This window comes from Zosterops lateralis (genome assembly GCF_965231275.1).
Source record: "Zosterops lateralis genome assembly, chromosome: 2".
Taxonomy (NCBI): Eukaryota; Metazoa; Chordata; class Aves; order Passeriformes; family Zosteropidae; genus Zosterops; species Zosterops lateralis.
The window spans coordinates 94,542,547-94,555,279 of NC_139763.1; the positions used below are offsets into that span (position 1 = coordinate 94,542,547).

The 12,733-nt window shown below is 39.5% G+C and overlaps 1 protein-coding gene across 15 annotated transcripts in view; it reads left to right on the top strand.

Annotated features, from left to right (window-relative positions):
- ZBTB20 (zinc finger and BTB domain containing 20) overlaps positions 1–12,733 on the top strand; it is a 471,839-nt gene that overhangs the window by 259,027 nt on the left and 200,079 nt on the right. For 14 of the 15 annotated variants that reach the window (XR_014592711.1, XM_083884711.1, XM_083884721.1 and 11 more), the window contains one exon: positions 11,986–12,032. The exons of the other annotated variant lie outside the window; for it this stretch is intronic. The gene's annotated coding sequence lies outside the window, so the exon portion shown is untranslated. The remainder of the gene's footprint in view (positions 1–11,985; positions 12,033–12,733) is intronic. 15 annotated transcript variants of the gene reach the window in all.

The following is a 12,733-nucleotide window of genomic DNA, read 5'->3' on the forward strand; positions in this document are numbered from 1 at the left end:
TGACAGTGTTGGAAGTCAGGAGTTGGAGCTGGAAAGAAAAGAAGGATGGCTTTCTACAGCTTTGAGACAGTCAGGGGGGAAAAAAGCCCCAAAACACCAGTTTGGAATGTAGGGAAAGAGTCGTTGAAAGATTTCCCCTTTCTAGACTTCTGTGCCTCAGAGGCTGAGTTTGGTCTTGATATTCAGGTTCTTAAAATACCTGTACTGTCTTTTAAGACATTTGCTCCTCTACTTCCAACTAAAGATTTGTTGCAGCTTACTTAGATATCTGTTGAAAGCTTTGGAGGTTGGTTTATTTATTTATTGGATTTTCTGTATCACTAGTACTTCACCTAGGGGTTTTGTGGTTTGGGTTTGTTGTTGTGGTGTTTGGGGTTTTTTAGGGGGAAGGGTGGTTTGATGAGGTTTTTTTTTTTTTTTTGGTGATCCAAGTATTTGCCCAGTATTAGGTAACTGAATGTGAAAACTCTGAATGATAAAGAAGTGATGCAGGTCTTACCCTGGTGAGCACTGAAGTCTGTTTGGGTGCAGTCTCAGCCACACCTGGTTTTGTTTGGGTCAGTCAAGGATACTGTTTCTCTGACTTACACCCGTGTATCAGCTAGACTTCAAGGTGATGGAGTTGGCTGCATCTAGAGATGCAAGGAATTGAAGAGGTTGTGAACAACCAAGAGAGGAGACAGCAAGGTTCCTCATTTTCTAGTGCTCCAAGTACTAGGGATTGTTTCTCTTGTATACATCCTGTTTTATATGTTGCTTGAAATTGAAAATTGGATCACAGTATGTTTTACTTTATGTTTTGAGCATTACATGCTGTTCTTCAAAACTTCTAGGATTTCTGCTTAAGAATGGTTTACTCAATACTTGAGTTTGATAATCTTTGGGACTTTATCTAAAATATTACCTTCTTAAATTATCATATAGATTGTTTGCTACATCAGATTGCCTTGACTTTTAGCTACTGTTTTGTCTTAGTGTTCAGAAGGAATGGTCTCTCTTCTCATTCTTTGTATGAGTTGTTTCATAGAGCTGTTCCCTGGCCTACCTTTTTAATGTTTTCTAATTTCTCTGTTGAAAACTTGGGAATGCTGGATAATTCCCTAATTAGGCAGACAGCTGAAATAATGGACCCCAAAATGTAGGCTGTTAATTATTTTTCAGTGCAACAGCAATGTAATGTGTGACAATGGAGCTTTTTGCTAACAAGTGAAATAATTTTGGACATACTGAAGACTAGAGTGATTAGCACTTAAATAACACCATGCTTCTGCGGGTAGCAGAGCACTTCATAGCATTTAATGAAGAAGGTCTTCCTTACATACCCAAAGGATGTACTCCACTGTCTCTAACTCTCCTCACAGTGAAGAGAGTAAACTGGTTCAGGGAGAGGTGAGGGACGAGGCAAAGTTATAATTTGTGGTTTTACTGTCTGATGATAGTAAAACACTGACCCAAAGACTCCATTTTTGTCCTTTGCATGAACCCTTAGAGGGACCCATTCCCAGCAGAGCATTTCTGCAGCAGCTACTGCCTTACTGGGCTTGACACAACCTGACAGAATGGTGGCTGGGGGGAAAAAGCCCTTCTGCAGGTCCATGCCATGGCTAAAGAGGGAAGGGAGACTATAAACACTTTGTAAAACTGTAAGTGGAGAGCTGGTTATGGACACAGAGGTTGGGGGAATGCAAGAAGAAGGAAGAAAGTAAATGAGCTGGTGTGTATCTGAGGGGGAGAATTAGTGTATGTGTGAGCCCAAGAATGGGCAAAAGGAGAGAGAGGTGTGAAATACAATCACATCTGCTTTCAGCTACTTGGACACAGAAACTCATTTGGTTCTGAGCACTGAAAACCCAAGTATTTTGTGGCTAGTGCTCAGCTTTGAAAAAATGAGTTCTCTACCTGTGTTTTGCAACACCTTTGAACTAGACCCATGTAATGAATATCACCATGTTGTGGCCTACCAGAATTATTTTAGGGTAATGGTCAACTTGAATTTGTTAGCCTTTATGTGGAAAGGGTTGAGGCCACTGGCTCGTGATTGCTCTGAGTAATTGTTTCAGCAGTTTAAGAGTACCATACTGTGAACATCTCTGTGTGCTCAGCCAGTCCATGAGGAAAGGATATCAGAGTCAGTCTTAAAATCCTTTATAAATAGCTACAGTTGGTTTGCTATGACGTTTTTCCTCGGTAATTACAGTAAATATGAACTTTAAGTTGTATCAAGTCTTAATGTGTTGGGTTTTTCTTTTTACTTTGGCTTCAGCAGTATTTTTAAATCCGTGAACTAAGGATTTGTTTCTAAATTTTATAGAAAAACCTCCCTAACCATAGAAATACAGGACTAAATTTGTTTTCTGGGCATTAACATGGCCTTAAAGCAAGCAAAGTGGGCATGAAGGGTGATAGCTGTGCTTGACTCTTAGGATTGATTTTGGTGTATTAGACAAGCTCCCTTTTAAATTCAATATTCTGGTCTTAGGAATAGCCAGGGAGGAAGGCAGATACCCGCAGACATATATGTGTGTGTGTGACATTTAAAAATTGTATTACTTGAGAAAACACCATCACTGTTACAATTTATTCACTGCTGAAGCATACACAGAGCTGAAAAAGGTCTGTGCTGATTAATGAGACAATTATACACATTAATACCAGATTAATCAGACCTCATACTTTTAAGACAACAACATAAAGACACAAATACGGTTCTGAAAAGAATTATCCTCTCTGTTGTCCCTGACTGGCTTGGCTGAGATCTACATAATGATGGTTGTACTTCACAGTGCTAAAGCACTGTCACTCAAGTCCCACGCATTACTAATTAGGAAAACGAAACACCAATAATCTGAAAGACTTTCAACCAAGCCCTTGAAGCAACTTTCTGGTTGGCAGATGATACAGGAATGCCACCATTCAGACCAATGCCGTGGGTTCTAAGCTATTTATGTCCTGGATCCCGAATAGATGCAACATGAAAAGTCTGTCTTTGGAAACATATTTTGTAACAGCCTGGATACACTCTCCTGCCCTTTTTGAAAACTATGACTCTCATGCAGTTGTATCTGACCCCAACTTAAAGTGCTGTTAATGGGAAATAATGAAAGTTTAAGCAGAGGTTATCAGAGGTTTGGCTATGAGCAAACAAACATACACTGAAGTTCCACTACTGCAACCAGCCAGCAAAAGGGTACCTCTGAAAGCTCACACATTTACTGCATAAAGCACATTTTCAGGCAGAATAATGTTTCTTTAATTATTCCTGTCATAGAAGGTGGTCCTTGGCCTAGTTTCATGTTGTCTCAGCAATGTGAAATGTGTTAGCCTTGAGCATGTAGCATTTGCAGCTGAGTTTGAAGGCAGTCTCATTTAAGCTCAAGAACTCTAGTGTTTCTCTTTTCAGGGAGTCTTGTGCACAACAGCATTGTGTTTAGTTGTGACTATCAGGATGTACCACCATTCTTCAGGGCTGGCTTTAGCATGCCCCCCATGGCTCCTCACTGGCTCTTGAGAGGCCTTTTGGCTGTATGTTTTTATTATTTCTGGGTTTTTCCAGTCTTATTGCAGTTTTATTTTTAAACAGTAGACATAGCTGACTCGTGCTGTTGACTCCATGACCTGCTTCTCATTTCAACTCCCACCTGCTTAAAGAGTTTAGTAGTTGGTAGACTGTCTTCTGGGACTGATGTCTGAGCAATGGACCATTGAAAAGCAAAATGAAATATAAAACTCCTTTTGTGTCAGGAGCTCTGGATCTGCAAGTGAACACCTGCTCTGCTGATCACTGAACCTAGGGAAGGGAAGAAAGAGGAGGAATCTCTTGAGAAGAAAAATGGCCTGCTGCAAGTCAAACCTCCATCTTTCTTGCTGTATTAGCTAATAGAAGTAGAAGTGAAAAATAGCTCTTTTTTTGTTGTTCTTCATATGAAATACATTGAAATGTCAGGAAGAAACTAAGTAGTTCAGTGAGGAATGAATGGTGCAGGCTATGGATTTTTGTTTTGGTTTTATCATCAACTCACTGTGTGACTTTGATCATGTGTCTTAGTTTTACCCTGTATTAAGTGAAGCCTGGGAAAATACGCAGTGTGGGTTTTGATGTTACACTTTATTTATATGGATTCCCAGGGACCCCGCAGTGCTTTAGTGACTGTCCCCCCATTATGGCAGTGCCACGTAGGCTTCAACAACTTAGAGTTGAGCTAAACTCTGACAGGTAGAAACTTCATTATGCTGACTTTCCCCACAGCTAGCTTCTCCCATCAAAAAGCAAGCCTTGATTTAAGCTTCGGTGAAGTAACAGCACATTTCTGGTTATCTGAAGAGGCTCAAATATAGCGGAATGAATTTATTAATGATGTATTCCCTCACAGCAAACAGATTTGTGCTCTCCCATAATTAAGCACTACAGGAATAGTACTTGTCACCTTCCCTTTAGAGGAAGTGAAAATAACCACCATACAATGTTAGGCAGTTTTCTCCAAAATAAAGTTTTACTGTTGAATCCTTGCAAGTCTTATATTAACAAAAACATATGTTTTATTTTCTTGGATGTTAATACAGTTTTTTGTTTGCATATAAATGTTCTTGTGGAGTGTTTATACCACTCTGAAGGAAGAACACTGTTCGTACATGAAAATCTGTAAATGAAACCAACTTGAAACAAAAGTAAAGCTAGCACATCTGCTTTAGTATCTCAGAGAATAAACCAGATGTGTGTATATATAATATATACATGCTAGTAGTAGATGTTAAATTAGATTTTAAGAATTTTTTCCAGCTTAATGGCCTAAAATGTTATTAGTAACATAGATAAGGAAATTACTTAATGAAAAATATATGATTTTTAACCTGACAGTGTCCCTCTTAATTAAGTTATGAGATCCTTAGATGAATGATGTTATAACAGTGCAGTGTGTAGCTTCTATTATTTATAAGACAATGCCAAAGAGCTAGCTCAAACCGATTAAAGCAAGGAAAATCTCATTGAAACTTGCCATTCTGAGCAAGTGAATGCTGAATCTTTCTAGGGAATTCATGTAGCTTTAGCATCTCAAGCACAGTACCCAGCTAGATCTTTCTGATGCAGGAATTGCACATTAGGGGAAAATAATGATAATAATATTAAATTAATCAAAAGCAAGATCTTGGCGGGTTCCAAAATGTGGGGGGAAAAAATAATAAATAACCAAGTGTTTCAGTTGTGGTGGTGGATGATGAAATTTAAGTTAGAAATCTGGGTATCCTCTGCTGGCACTGAGCACCGCTGAATCATTTCCGTCCCTCTCGCTGCGAGGAGCACCGGGGAGGCCAAGATGAGCAGCTTACCCAGGTCCCAGCTGCAAGCCCAGCCCAGCCCAGCTGAGCAGTAAAGCAGCAGGGTCCTTGGGAGAGTTTGTGATCTCCGACTTGCGAATTGCTGTTGGAGGTCCCGTACCTCATATCTTCCTCTGTGGAATGTGTTTTATGATTTTTGCTGTATAGAAATTAGGAATGCTGCCTGGCTCTGAAGGCAGGAGGGTCAGTTGCTCTTGATGTAAGAGTTTTTAGAAGGATAAATATTGGTTTTGTTGGTGGCTAACTTATCATTAGCTAATTTTTTACTTTTTTTACCTCTGCCCAGTTATTTTGTCAATTAGGTACTTTAATAATTAAATTGTCTACAATTTAATCAAATAAATAGTAAGAAATCTGAAATCCCAGAGATATTGAAATCATTGAAAAATTTTCCTTCTGGGTCCCTGATTTTATCCTAAATATCAAAATCGTTGAAGTGTGATTGATTAATAACTCTTACTTTCTCTTTCCTGTTCCTAGCACTCTTGAAGGCTGTAAAAATCATAAATTATGTGGAATTTCAATCAAACTGAATGCAGCATGAGCAGGTTATAGAGAAGAACTTGTAACATACTTGCAACTTTTTTCCTAGTTTGGCTTCAGAAAAATCCTTAGCAAATAATGAAGTAGGTGATTTGAAAGGCTTGATTCTGGGAATATTGTTGAAGCAGTCAAAATATGAAATTGCTAAGCAGATCTTTAAGAAAATACGTCTAATATCTTAACATGATTATAATTTTAAGCTAGTTTTCCATAGTAGTTCAAGCTCTAACCCCTAGAACTGGTAGACTGTAATCATGTCTTATACTGATCATGCTTGGCATGGAAAATGAACGTATGCAAGGCTTAGATTAACCATGCACCACAGATGTATTCAACGAGCCTGTTTCCTGTTTTGCTTTATAAGCCCCCCCAATCCAATCCTTTAGAGACATTTTTATCTGCTAATAAGCATAATTGCAGTCATTCCTGCTGTCATTTATAAAATTATAAGACATTTATTTAGTCAGTTGTGGTGTTTAAGGCTGTTAAGTTTCCCTGACCAGAACTGAAGCTCTGCTGGCAAATGTTTCTCTAAGATTTCAGTGGGACACCTGGTCTCCTGGTTCTCTCTCCAACAGATCATTAGTCTGTGATGAGCCATTTACCATGTAGAGGTTTGTACCAGAGACACAGAAAGTTCTGGTTCTCACCTCTATCTGCTTTTATACCATTTGTGGTTGCATAGAGATGATCCGGTTTTCCCCTGAGTCTTGCAGACTGTAGATATAGACCCTAAAGCCTGCAAGCTTTCAGCACTGTCCTTCTCTGTGAGCAGAAATGCAGATCCAAGGGAGTTCAAGGAGAGAAATGAGGTGTGTGATGAGGTGAGGGTGAGACCATTTCAGAGGAGTAGAAATCTGCTGAGGAGGCTGCCCTAAATGTCACATCGGATCATAGAAACATAGAATTGTTTGGGTTGAAATTAAGGTCATCTAGTTCCAGACCACCTGCCATGGACAAGGACACTTTCCACTAGACCAGGGTGCTCAAAGCCCCATTCTCAAGGGAAAGGAAACCTTGCAGCCCTTCTGCCTCTCATGGTAGCTTCTGAGCTACATCTAACTTCAGACTTCATTTCTACTGTAAACAATTTCAAAACTGTTGTTTTTTTGGTTGTTTTTTTTTTTTTTTTTTTTCCTTCTGCCATATTTTTAAACTGCAGATAATGAAAACAATTTGATGGATTCACATGGAGACTGGAATTTCTGCATTTATTCTGATGTTACATACAAAGTGACTGACAGGCTCAGTTCCTTATTTCAAGAGTTGAGCATATCTTTTCAAATCAATAGGAATTTTGCCATTGACTTGAATTTGAATTGTTGAAAGGACTCTTGTTTTGAGGGAAGATATCGAAATGTGTCAGAACAAGCACATCTGCTAGCCAGACATCACTTCAAAATCCTGAATTTAGTAGAAAGTTTTAAAGGCTTTGTGGGAAATAATGGTCTGCTTTGGGGAACTGCAGAGTATACAGATTAATCATCTAGACAGAAGTTTGTGAGTTGAGGGACTCTTCAGGACAGAAATGCTGGAATCATGAGCTAAATGTTACGGTACATCACTTGGTTCTACTAAAAAGGTGTATCATTCTTTTAACTTGTGAAAATCTACTGTCTAAAGGTATGTCAAAGTAAAATAGTTCAGGCAGGGGCAACATCAGCAAAAACTGTGACTGTTACTAATTTCACCCTCACTGGTATTTGTTCCATGCAATTGCTGTTTATTCTTCCTAATTCACAGTATAGATGATTTTTTGTTGTTTATGTTGTTTATCCACATGAATAGACAAGCTCATGAAATGGTCTCAGGCAGCAAATGGCTTTGGAAGTCAGACAAAGTGAACTAATCTCCAGTTTATAAACGTATAGGGATGCTGAAAGAACAAATGCTTCAGCAAGCAACTTTAAAGAGGAATTGGGATGTGGATTTTCTGAAGGAAAGGAATTGGAGGTGACAGAGCACAATACAGCCTGAGCACAATGACACACTGAGTAGAGAAATTTAATTACATAAAGAGGGATAATAGATGAATCAACTAGGAAAACAGACACCAGAGAGAGCAGGGAGAAAAGAAAAAGAAAAGAACCATCTGACTGTAGAAAAACAAAACAGAGAACTTTGCAGTATCTTACTAGCCAGCCTGTGAAACCAAAGAGAGTATATGAAATTTTAAAAAACTCATTTGTTTCTTAGACAGCCAGGGAAAGGACACTGAAAGGGGAGAAGGGACTTTGCCCTCATTCAGCTCAGACTGCTTCAAAGGTCTGCCCGGTGTGATAAATAGAGCAAACCCCTTTGTGATCTCTGGGTGAAAGTCACGATAGCAAGGCAAAAAAATCCTTCAGAGGCCAAGTCCAGCAATCCTCAGCCCTGACTCAGGCAAAACTGCCATTGTTTCACACATGAGTGTCTGGACAACAGAGGATACAGGGGCACTGAGCCAACTGTTTTTTGGGGTTTTTTTTCTTTTCTCTCTTTTTTTAAATTTATTGTAGGGGAAAAAAAAAAAAAGCTGAACGGCTTTTCAGCATGGAGAAAACTGTGAGAAAGGGCAGGGGCCACCCAGTTGTGGTGCCCTGTCAAGGCTGAGCAGATCCTCCACTACTTTCTTTACACCTGCCCCCAGTCTGCTTTATGCCTTGCATCATTCAGCATGATCTGGTCTCCTTTCAGACCAAAAGGAGAACTTTGCAGAAAGTTATGAGCAAACAGTCTGAATGGAAACTGCTCTGCAAACTTAATTATAGCATTTGCAGTTAAATGCAAAATAGTAGCAGAGCAGTGGGAACAACTGGGCCTTCAACAGAGAGAGGCCAAGTTTAAATGCTCTGATAGTTAGATGGATCCAAATTTGAATTTGGACAGCTTTTTAGCATCTTAAAAGAAACAGTCTCACCTCTGGTTCAGGATGTATCCTTTTTTCTCTCTCTCTTCCCCTCCCCCTTCCCTTGCTTTTGTGTACAAAAAAAATCATAGTCAAAGCAAAGCAAGCAGCTCTGGTTCTCCTATAGGCTGCATTGAAATCAGTGAAGCATCTTGGTGATCTGTTGTTCTTAAAAGTGTTCACACTGAGTCACTTCCTCAGCATCTTCTTCTTGCAGCTCAGGGTAGAATTTCATCTCAGGTTTCAGTGATCTTTTACCCAGGCACCATTCCAACAACTTTAGAAGAGTTGCTTTTGACTTACAGCATTGTAACAAAGAACAGAATCTGGGCTTCAGTAAGGACTTCAACATTTGGCCACAGTCCCATGAAGGCCTTTATTAATTTATTTTTTTATTAAAATGGACAATTGCATCGACTTTAATAACCCTTACCTCAAAGTTCACTTGAAAGAAAACTAATAAGACTTTTTACTGAGAGAAGAAAAAAAAAAAAAAAGTTTAGCTATGGTCAGCCAGGGTGGGAAATTCCATTGTGGCTGCAAGCCCATGGCAGGTAGAGTGGAATTTAATGAAGGAAACTGCTGTGTTTTTGTGTCTTTCTGTATGTTTTTCCTTTAAAACCAAGAGCTGGGCAGGCTTCCCATTTGACCTGATGTGACCCAAGCAAATTGCTTCTTATATAAAAACAACTGCAGACTTGGAGGATGTGAAAATGCACTGTATCCTTTTTCCAACTCAGGGAAAATGAAAGCCTGAGAAACAGGACAGCCCTGTCAATACTCGTTGAGCAAAACTATCACTCAAGCCCTATAAAGAGAGATTAGAACAGGCTTCCTTATGCCAGAGGGATTCATTATAAGTTAGATCTCTTTAGGTGTTTTTTTTTTAAGCAGACACACTTACCGTCAGTGAGAGAAAAATCTATATTTCAGAATTTATTTTTTTTTGTGAAGAGAGGAAGAAAACTCTCACAAAGGAGGAGTAAGAGGGAGCAAGGAGAAGAAAAAGGCTTTAACTAACACACCCAAACAACAAGAAATAAATTGATAATTGTTAAAATTTGGGCAAAAAGCCCAACTTTTAGCCTTTGCTGTAACTTGGGAGAGCACAGGCGCAGTGATTCAGGGTGTGTCTACTGATATTGTATTCAGATGTGTTGCCTTGGCATGTGTACTGACGGATTTATTTAAAAAACAAAGCAAAAAAAAAAAAGGCATTGTGTGCTCGTGAAATGACTTCATAAAATCCTTCCCTTTATGAATTATTTTGATCACAGGGCTTGTTGTTTAAATTTCTAAAGTACTGTGCTTTTTTTTTTTTAATTGCCTTCTTTTCAGAACTGTCTGTTCTCAAGTTGGCACCTTCCGCATAGCAGCATGCGGAGATTAAAGGAGAGGGGAGGGAGGGGAGGTGTGGAGGCTTTCATCAGACCAAGGGGGTGACGTGGTGCATAAGCAAGCTCACATCTTCTGTTGGTCACCCCTGAAAGGAATCCTGAGCTCTGAGCCACTTTCCTCCCTTACAGGCATGTCTAATCTGCATCACCCACTCCAAGGAGACACAAGCAAACACTTGGACCGTCACATGCTGCCATGTTAGAGGAGTCAGAATAAACTTCTGTTTGCTCTGTCTTGCTTAAAATGGAGGTGAACAGCTTCCTACTCAGGAAAGCAAGATATGGTAATACTTTCCAGATTCAGTGAGGCCTATTTTTCCAAAACAGAGAGTTTGCTTGTGCTCCATGGGTTTCTGACTGTTGATGGAGGCTTTTTCCTGCCATGGCTCAGGAGTCCAGCTTAGAGACACCATGAGCACTCCCAGCATTGCACACTAAGGGGGCACCGTGTAGAAGGAAACTCCTGATTGTTGTGTTCCAGATATGGTGTTAAGGATCTGCAAAGTCAGTGTTAGTCACTTCCAAAAGATCAACATTCACCATCATCATCATCATCCAGATCCTGTAGTTATCTAGAAGCTATAATGGAATTTTCAGATGAGGCATGAAACCTACGGTTCAGGAGAGCAAGGGTTCACTTGCAATGACTTATTTTTATTTTCTGGGGAACATTTGCAAGATCCTTATTACATTTTTGTGTTACTTGATAGAGTCTAATGTAACATAGTACTTGTGACAGTCTGCCCAGGACTATTGCTGCTTATGTCAAGGAGGAGGTCAGAACAGCACTGACCTGAAAAAGGCTGTGACCTTTTTCTTGTAAGATCATATTTATAGCATTAGGATTTCCAAAGAAAGGTGGTATTTCTGCCCAGAATGGTAGTGTTTTCAGAAGGAGATACCCTGATTCATGGGTCTGGCACTGATTTGAGGTTAGAGTTAAGAGATTTATGTTACATGTATTGATTTTTTTGGGTCTCTTCTCATTGCCCTGTCTGCTGAGCAAACAGATAACAGCTGCACATTTAAATGGGTATGGAGACAGCAAACAGGGTTCTAGATTGTATCAAAAAAGATGCTGATTCCCATGGAAGCAAAGGATCCTTGTTTGGTTGACTGGATGCAGAGAGGTTTTTTTCTGTCCTTAATGGTAAGACCATTTGTTCCCCTGGATATCATGCCCCCTGAGCCAGAAGACAAGGATGGTGAGCAGAATGAAGCCCCATAATCCAAGAGAAATATAGTTAGCAACCTACTACACCACTCAGACACACACAGGTCTGTGGAGCTGGATGAAATCCACCCAAGCCTACGGAGTGGAGGTACTGGCTGAAGTGCTCACTGAGCCACTTCCATCCTGGGTCAACAGTCCTGTCTGAGAGTGTTTCAGCATTGGAATGGGCTGCCCAGGAAAGTGGTGGAGTCACCATCCCTGGATGTATTTAAGAGACATGTGGATTTGACACTGGGGGTCATGGTTTAGTGGTGGCCTTGGCTGTTCTCGGTGAACAGTTGGACTCAATGATCTTAAGAGTCTTTTCCAGCCTAAATGGTTCTCTGATTTTTTTGCTGCATGGAATTTTTCTGCAGGTGGCATAGCTTCCAGGTCCTGGTAGACTTGTTTTTAACTGTGTACAGGAATGTTCCAAGGAGACAAATAGTGGAAACCTTATTATCTTATTCTAGAGAATTTTCTTCATCATTTAGAGACACTTTGTTCCCAGAAACTCTTTTCCATAGCCTAATAGATCATTCTGCTACAGAAAAATACATAGAGAAGTACATAGGAATTTTATGTTCACTTCAGGTTCTTTGTCTTTGCAGATTAGGCATCATTCTTATCTCCAGACCTGCACTTTGTGTGACAGGAGGTGAGTGTCATTCAACAAACTTTCCTTGATAGCAGCTCTTCTTGTCTTTTAGCCAGGAAGATGTATTATCTTTGACATTATGAAGCTTATGTAAAACTATACAGAGAAAAATGTGCTTTTTTACTTCCTGTGTGTAAACACTAGAACCCCTCCATGCAAACTCCATGACAAGTCTCCAGAATGGAGACCACACCATCTAACTTTTCAATGTATATATATAAATTGGTGTATATCATTAATGTATTTATTCAGTGTATATATATTATATATTCATCCCGTAGCAGCTGAATTATTTCTTTAAAATATGATTTTCTGTTGTTTCTGTAATTTTTTTTTGCAATCCACTGTCCACACAAGTGTTTTTCAGCCTGGACTGTTTCTGTGGCATCTAATGTGAAGTGCAGTGCACAAATCAACAAAATGTTGTGACATTCTTACTGTGCATCTTTGGAGAGGATACCTACTTTAAGAATTTTTGAGACACAACATAATTTCTGTGAATTACATCTTTTCCTAAAGAAAATGAAATAAGTAATGAGCACTGGTTTTAAGTTAGTCTTAGTGTTACTATGCATGTTTAGCAATACATAATTTCAGCAGTAGAATGCAGTGCCTATCCTGTCAAATCAGTCTTTTTGCATCATTTTACTGGACAAAGCATTTGGCAGAGTGAGAAGATTAATTTAGGGGCATGACTGTCT